The following is a 9,100-nucleotide window of genomic DNA, read 5'->3' as shown; positions in this document are numbered from 1 at the left end:
GAACTTCTGCCAGCCAAATGAGTGTCTCAACAGTCAGGTAGAAGTGACGTCACATAGCAGTGTAAAGTTGATGCTCAGCAGCTAAAGCCGGGTTGTCTGTCTCAGTGGCTCCGAGTAGATCAGAAGAATTAAAAGTCTTGCGAAAATTAACTAACTCGAGATAAAACTTGTGGGCCAATTCAAGTTATCTCTAGTCAGATAAAAATGAGTTTTTTACAAAAAGAATGAATGAAAAACGACACGTGATGTTTACGTGCGGCAAAAACGTGGAAAAAGGAAACACAAAAGGTGATATCATAAGAGTAGTGGTCAGACCAGCTGATCACTCTTTTGAAAATCGAAAGACGACTTGATGTGATGGAAACACAACACAACTAAAAGACAACTGGAACAAAAGACAACTAACATAAATCCAATCAAACTGTCACTTTTAACCTCACGAACATATGTAAACCAGAAATTAAATGGACATTCATTTAATGCACAAAATAAGATCTTTCAATTTGAGAAAACCACAAAGTCTCTTATCAGTTTTATGATGCTTGGACGATCCTTAGACCTCAGCATGAGGCTCTTTCCCAGGATGCGAGTTATCTGTGGAATGGCTCGTTGCTTATTCAGAGACGAAATGTCTGAGAACTCAATCGTAATTCACAATCTAACGTAAACACAAGAGTCAAAGGAGATGTCCTGGTTCCTGGTTAGTGTTAACCTACAAGATGTTGTTGAGCTCTTAGCAGTTCTTAGATCCAGGGGTTAACTAAAAAGCGAGGAGTTTTGTCAGTTTGTTCTGCATCTGGTTCCGTTACAGATGTTGTCATCTAGTATTCCAACATTTTTCACACTAACCAGATGTGAAAGGCTGACTTCATGTTGTCTTCACTAAAACATACAAGCCTGCTGAATGTTGAGTATAGGCCAACATGCTCACAGGCATGCTGGTACTGGTTCACAAAAGACATACAGACTTGGCATTGGAACTCCAAGTTCCAGCCGAGATCTTATCAGTGAGTGTGGTGGGTGGTAATCAGAAGATATAATTCATCAGGCAGCTGGCCGTCCAACCACAATAGAAGGAGCACCACTAGTACAGCTGCGCTGCAGTCGCATGCTATACAGCTGATATGACCTTGAAATGAGACTGAGGTGGAAAAATAGGAGTCCAGTACCCAATAATGATGAATTTGGCCAACCCTGTCCACACTCCATCTGATCTCACCATTTTGTCTTATTCGGCTTCTTTCCCTGGTCAGATTGGATTCCACATGGGGTCATTTTCCACAGCATTGGCCTGTATGACTTCCCTGTCCAAATAAAATCTCTGAAATAATAATATTCTATCTGGAAGTTCAAATCCTTTAGACATCTATGATATCAACAGACATATATGCTGCTTTTTATTGTCAGAATTTTAAATTTTATATTTTTTTTACATTTGAACATTAGTTTCATTTATAACGTTGGTACCCAACTTTCTTTCACAAGCTTCCAAATATAAAGTGATTTTCAAAGCAGCTTAAAAAAACTAGGGATGTTCCCAGCCAACCAATTTCCTAGGTGGTTAAATTGAAATTTGAATTCTGTTATAACCACAAGTCTAAATTAAGATAACACCCCAAAAACAGTCAAAATGGCCCACAATTTATTTAAAATTGTCTGCAGGTAAACAACTTATGGCTAACGTTAGCGCTAGTACCGCCAGCCCTCGATCCTCCCTGCAGATTAACATCCAATTAACATTGTATTTAAAATCCTTTGTTGAAAAAAAACATTTCTATGTGAATTTTATTTCTGTTTTTTTATATATACGTATTATATCCTTATAATGGATGTCATTAATAATCAGATTAATTGAGATATTAACTATAACAATTTGAATAGTTCAGCTCCATTATTACCGCTTAACACAGTTCAGCCATTACTGGCCTTTAAAAAACAACATTACAATATTACAGATTCATTCCATTTCAAAGCAAAGCGTCCAGGTACTGGAGCTTAACACCTCCTCCAATCAGGGATCAACATCAACATGGTGACATTGTGCTGTGTGTGGGATTGTTTAATCTAAATTCTCTTATTCCATCGGCTACAGTGGCTCTCTCCAGGGGTCCGGGACCACTCTACTTCTAGCTGTCACTGCTCTGCTCTTTGCCTGCCTAAATGCCCTGCCTGGTTTTCAGGGTCACCTTCCTGAGCTACAAGCCTTCAGTAGCGATGTCACATTTTTCTTGTCCCTCTGTGTACGCGTGTGTGTTTTTAATACCTTTCTTTCATCACGTCTCATACTTTTCCTTTTCCTTTAACTTCCCTTTCTGAGAAATGTCTATGTAACATATAAAACTTGAAGGTTGCTGTTAAAACGGCATTATATGACACAGAAGGCCCAAGCAATAATTGACCAACAAAGAAGCCAGAATACAAAATATTTAGAGCACATAGCCTAGCAAAATGAATCCAGTTCATGGCACTGTAACCTCTAGTTCTGTGTCTAGCTGAACAAGCCAGTTTTCGTAGGGCGAGAGGTTGGATCCACCCTGGACAGATTGCCAGTTTCACAGGGCGGTCATACACTCAGGCAGAACCCACACATGCACTGGGAGAATATGCAAACTCTGCATCCCTCTCAGGATTAAAAAACAGGAGTCTGTGAGTCATCAGAGTTACCACTGCATAGTGCAACTCATTTATAATTATCTCAAATAATAATATAAAAAACATTATGAAGATGTTTTTGATAACTTTGCTGTTATGAATATAATTGCTTGAAGACAAAAAAGTTCTTGCAAACATTCTGAAAACAAAAACACAAAATTCCCAACAAAATTGCCAGGAAACCAGGAGCCAATTAAACTCCTTATACTCAGTAATTACACTGGGAGTTGGATTCCAATTTCCACCCGAAAACCTTTTGATTGATCAATCCAGCAATTAATCACCTCATTAATTACATTGGGTGCTGATTGTGATCAGGTGGGAGGTCAAACCACACTGATAGAAGAGGCAGTGTACACCCTGGCTGCTGTTGTCAAAGCACTAGTTGCCAAAGGGTTGTGAGTTATGGTTTCCTTAAATTATCACACAAAGTCTTGTTTTAAAATTCAACATTTCTATCACAGTGTCACAAACTCACCATAACACCTAGTGTTCAGTGCTTCAGGATACTCAACCTGGGGTGCAAGGGAATAAAACGCTTACACTCACAAGCCATGGTTTTTAATCTTTAACCTTCAAGAACAGCAAACATCACAAACACTACATTTCTAGACCATGGAAAATATGGTGAATAGCATTTGAAAAAGGGTTTCTACGTATCAAACTTTCTTGTGAAATAAATAATTTAGATATCATTTTTATGATGTCTGACTTTAAAAAGGAACAAAAAGAACTTTTCAAAACCTTTTACAAAATAAAAGCTCCTTTAAGGAAATTTCAGTTTGCTCAATCTCATCCTGATTTCTTAAGTTTAACATAACACTCACTTAGGGATGGCCAATATGGCAAAGATATCAAATCACCTTTTTTTTTAATGGCAGGATCACTATCACAGTTTCATCATGATTCTTTTCATGCTGATTTTAAGACTTTTTTGCAAGTCTGCCCAGTTTCTTTTCCTGCATTCGTAATAATTTCCAGCACCAATTTGTGCTCTTTCTGCACCACCTTATATATATATTTTGGTCTTGTCTGTGTCCCCTTTAGTGTCTTTGGAATCTATTTTAGTTTTCACAAGCCACATTTTTACACAATGTTATTACTATTCATATGAAAACATGTGGACTTCAAGAGTTCTTGTGTTTCTGTTCTATTTTAGCCCTGCAAAATTCCTAGACCTGTACCTTTATACAAGTAGCCTATGTGTACTTCATATGTAAGTTTGTATGTTATTACTGGATTTACTTCAGTTTTGTCCATAGACTTGTAAGAATGTCAAAATATGCATATTAAAACATAATACAGAATTGTATTTATTTCTGTGACTATTAGTAATGCAGTGAAGAAGTGATCTTGTTTTTATCTTGATGTGTTCTTGAAATTAATGACAGACAGAGAGGTAACCTTAGGAACACACTCACACCTGCCTTCTACACATTGGACAGGAGGAGGGAGAGAGAGTGAGCTGTTAAATTAGATCACTTCAAGCAGTATTCATGACACTAAATTACACTGTCCTCATTATGATTTAAAGAAATTATTAGGTTTTTTAAGTAACAACCACAGTCCGAATCATGTTTACATCATCCCCTCCCTCTGTTTTGGGTATCACCCAAACAACATATATAAAACGTTTCACTGCCGATGACGGTTGAGCTTCATGTGAAGAGGATTAAAAATGATGTAGCAAAACTAAAATAGAGATAAAAACATGGGCAGCCAGCAACAATTAAAACAATGTCATATATCCGTCTGCTGACTGTTAATTGTGTGGCAGCTGCTGTTTGGCTTGGTGCATAATATTGAAGATGCTGTCTCTTGAGGTTTTTGAAATGATTCGTTGTGTTGCCATCCAACGTGTAAACCATATCTATGCTAACTTTGCAAATAACCTGTTTGTGTCTTGTTGGGCTGAGTTCTTTATAGTGACCAACTCTATATGTGTTTTTTTTTTTGCCAAACACATATAGTTTCATTCTGCGTCAAAAGGGAGGGAATTAAAAAAATCCAAGACACTACCTACAGTTTGCTATAATGAGTTTATCGTCTGTAGGGTAGGATTATGGCCATTACCAATTACTCTACAGATAAAACTAATATATCTTCATATTGATAGTCTCTTTTGCTTTCGTAGGTCATAAAGAGGCATCAGCAATAATTTCAGTCTGTTTCATAACTATTTTAAGACTCATCAGTGAAACTTAAAATATGTAAAAACACATTCTATATGTAGTTTAGCCATATCCCCCATTTGAACAGTTTAACATGTTCACAACAAAGGAAGACATTAAGAGTTCTCTTCTTTTTTTTTTTTTTAAGAGATTAAGATTCAGATTAAGATTTTCTTTATTGATCCCCGCAAGGGGAAATTCTGTTTTTATACTCTGTAAGTCATGCAACACACACATAGGCTGAAATATACACATGCACAAACAGGATCCTACGGACATGCACTAATGGAGAGATGTCAGAGTGACGGAGCTGCCCACAGCGGGCGCTCCTGAGCTGATGGTGGGGAGGGGGTTTGGTGCCTTGCTTAAGGGCATCTCGGCAGTGCTCAGGAAGTGATCTGGCACCTCTCCAGCTACCAAACCAACTTCCTTGTTAATCTACCAGTTATGATTGTTTGACAAAAAGAAACACTTTTACTGTCGCCATATCTCTTGCTGCGTAACACTCCTATCAGATAAAGAACACTGACACAGTGGGCAAAACTGACAAAATTCCTCTGATATAACTTCCTATCCTGTGCTGATAGCAGACTGTTCACCTTTTTTCTCTCAACCTAACCTCACTTTGATGACTTGATAACACAGAGGCTGCATCATAGCATTACCCCCCTCCCCCCTTCCCTGTTTTTGTGAAGACCTCATTGTTTATCTTGCACACACCCGAGCAGTGATATTCCCTCTGGGCAGCACTCACTGCTTGTGTAAGTTATATGGTTGTTGGCTACTAATTGTATTTGCCCAGCGGGTTATTGAAGCTTTGCTTCACAACTTGTGGTCAGCACAAGAAAATATGACCTCAGTCACCAACCCAATCAGTAGGTTGAGCATCAGCGAGCGCACACAGACAGGACGGTGAGTAGTGCGACACAGCGTGGTTCCCATTAGTGTCAGCCACTCCAGGAAATATGGAGGTTATTTAGCTCCAACACAGGGACACAGAGCTTGGATCTTAACATTGAACTGTCGTAGTTAAAAGGCCCCCTGCTCTGTCGACTCTGGAGGCTTTGATGACCACTTGTCTCTAAAGTTACATAAAAAATCCTTCTTTCTGTATTGGCATGGTAGTCTTGCATGAAAAAATCCAGGGTCAGTTTACTTAACGTCATCATTTTCTCTTTTAGTTTTTATTCTACAGGCATGTGATGTGACTTTACAATCCATGTGTTTTTGTATTGAGTTTTAAGTTATATTTTAAACATACTTATGTAAGACAAGCATCACAATGTATTTAGACTGTGCTAGGTAAGTCTGTGATGAGTTTGTGATGAACATTGGGGGCTGACAAAGAGGGGGATTCAGAGGGCATGGCGGTGACACCGGGTCATTATTTAAGCCTCAGGCACGCTATCTATCTTAAATGATGTGAATATAAAACCCCATGGCTCACATGCTGCAAACATCATACTTATACAAAAAGACATAAACACTGCAACTGATCAAACACAGGCACACTCACCAATCCTTCTCTTTAGCAGCCCTTTGAATTTGCTCTAATCTTGGGTGAAGCTAAAGGAAAGTATCTCACTTTAAATATCCCAGGGGGAACTGGTGATGCCTAATGAATTTTAAAAACACACACTCCACTGGAGGTCAGAATGCCGTCAGCTGTAAGCCCACAGCAGCAGCAGCAGCAGCAGCAGCAACACAGTGTATTTACCAGGACTGTTTTAGACTTAAAAAGGAGCATTTATTTTCATCCTGTCTTTTCTAAATAACTAGCTGTCACTGAACAAGTGGAGGCAGGAGACCGTTAACTGTAAAGAAGAGGATATATTTAGTTCCTGACATATGTGGGGATGAAATGGAAACAATAAGAGGAGGAGCGGAAACAAAGTGAAAGGGAACATTGGGTTAACTGTGTGGGATAAGAAAACAAAAAGATAGCTTAAACAATCAAGTGTAGTTACGAGGAAAGCTCTACAAATCACTGCACTGTTTGAGTCAGTAACATGATGTATTTGATAAATATAAAGACTTGTTTTATCGCTACATAAGTCAGAAAAAAAGGATATAACTCAAATATCATTACCTCTTTTGTTGTCCATTTAAAAATGTATCAAAAAGACAATAGAGGAAAGATGAATCAGGTTATTTGGGACATGATATCAGGTATGATCATTAGACAGTGCAGAGAATAGGATGTAATCTTTTCATTCTCTGAACTCACTGGATGGACCCAGAGAGTCAGGGTGTCGAAGCAATTCCAATTTGTCATGAGGGAGTTGCTCGTTGGTCACCGAGAGTTAATGAGGCGAGGCCCACAGTTCTAAGTCATCCTGCCACCAATGCCGATTCCCAGACCTGATTACTTTAATGAAAGGACATTATTAATCAAACACCACTATGTATCCACATACACACGCAGGCACAGATTGAATCTAAGACACACACACACAAACAAGACAAACACTTATAATGTAATGGAGAAAACAAGTGACACTCAGTTGATAGAGATAATACATAACACAAGAACAACACAGAGCACACAGTGGAACATTACTGAATTGTTCTAAGCATTCTTCTAGATTAATACACTGAAAATAGTAAATGCACTGCACAGAGAATTGTTTTGTGAAGCCCACACAGAAATTCTACAAAAACCTCCCACTACAGTCTGGATTAGTTTTGACTCTCTGTGCTGTCAAAGAGCCCAGGCTGGAGGTTCAACAAGTTATTAAAATATAGTGCACTAATTCAAGTGTTTTAGGGTTTTATGTTTCTAAATGATTACAGCATATTTGTCCTTCAAACACATAAAAGAAAACACAGTAAACTTTACCGCTGTGGATTGGGCAAGGTTAGTAATTTGATGTGAGCAGAGTGGCGCCGGAACTACTTTATTAGAAGTAGGAGGCCATCCTGCTGGAGTGTCCACATTGCGATCTGATTCAATCCGATTGCACTCTTTCCTGCTGACATCCTCTTCTTCTACTACTACTGCTACTACTACCACTTCTTCTTCTGTGCCTCTTGTCAAATAAACAAACAAACAAATAAATAAAATAAAAATAGTTGTTTCGGTTTTCTGCAGCCGTTGCATTTGTTTTGGATGTTTGTATTTGCATTTCTAATTTACATTGTTTCTGGATAGGCTGCACGTTTGCCCCTACCTGCCCCCGTAGTAGCCTGATAGAGTTTTTTTTTATTTTATTTTTTTAGATATAATTGGAAGAGCACTTCTGCCTCACCAATTTCACCAAAGTCCCTTTTTCCTGCTGAATTCTTCCAATTTGAAGGGTAAATACAATAATATTTATGAGCTAAGAAAAAGTTTTCAGTGCCTTTAAAATGCATTCAAATTTATGCTTCTAGTTTTAAAAACATGCCAAACCAGATCTTTTATCTTCTGGTTTCCTGACCCCTTTTTTGCTGGCTAATTCACAAGGAGGAAGGTCGAAGCTAGTTTGAAGGTTAAAATTTGTAAAGGTGTCCTTGCAAAATAAAAATACTGAACAAAAGAGTTATTTTTTTTATGGAGGTTTTATAAAGAGCAGACACACAAAGCTTAATATTTAACCTGCATAGTGAGTCCTTGTGTGACACGTTCTGCACCGTTGAGAAGAATTGACCTGTGTACAGAGCAGACCATTCTTCCGTCTGCTGCTTTGCTGCTCCCACAGAGAGCGGAGTTATTTTTCACTGAATTATCTCCCTTTAATGACCAAGGGATTCTAATTAAAGGCATGATTAGGGATCGCTCTTAAGCACCTTATTGGAAATTAAGTACAATCCATTCTGCCTGACAGCCAGTTTCTAGAGATACACTTTTGCTGATCACCATGTGAACAGCAGGGGAGAAGGTGCTAAGTCTTGCCTTTTTGTTTTTGTTTATACCGGCACAACAGGGTAGGGATGCAGCGATTTTTTTCCCACCACAGAAATAATGTTGGAATGTGTATGAGAACACCAATTTCTATATAATAATAGAATAATCATGATACCTTTTTGCCCCTAAAGGTCCACCTTGAAAAAAGGTTAACACCTTATGTGTCATCAACGTTTCTTCACAAGTGAAATCCTCTGGGGACTTAAAGAGACCGAGAGGCTTTTTTAAAGATGCAAAATTGTCAGATTTCCAGCTTAGGTAACTCTTTCTCCAGCATTCCAACTCCCATTAGTACAGTACATAACCTGAAATATCAGCCATAATGTTAAGCATCAGGACAAAACGGGCTGCTCTTTGCATGATGTAGGATGTCCTTGTTCTTCCATTTTTT

Source organism: Labrus bergylta, chromosome 5, assembly GCF_963930695.1.
Source record: "Labrus bergylta chromosome 5, fLabBer1.1, whole genome shotgun sequence".
In the NCBI taxonomy this organism is placed as follows: Eukaryota; Metazoa; Chordata; class Actinopteri; order Labriformes; family Labridae; genus Labrus; species Labrus bergylta.
Note: the sequence above shows the minus strand (reverse complement) of the source record.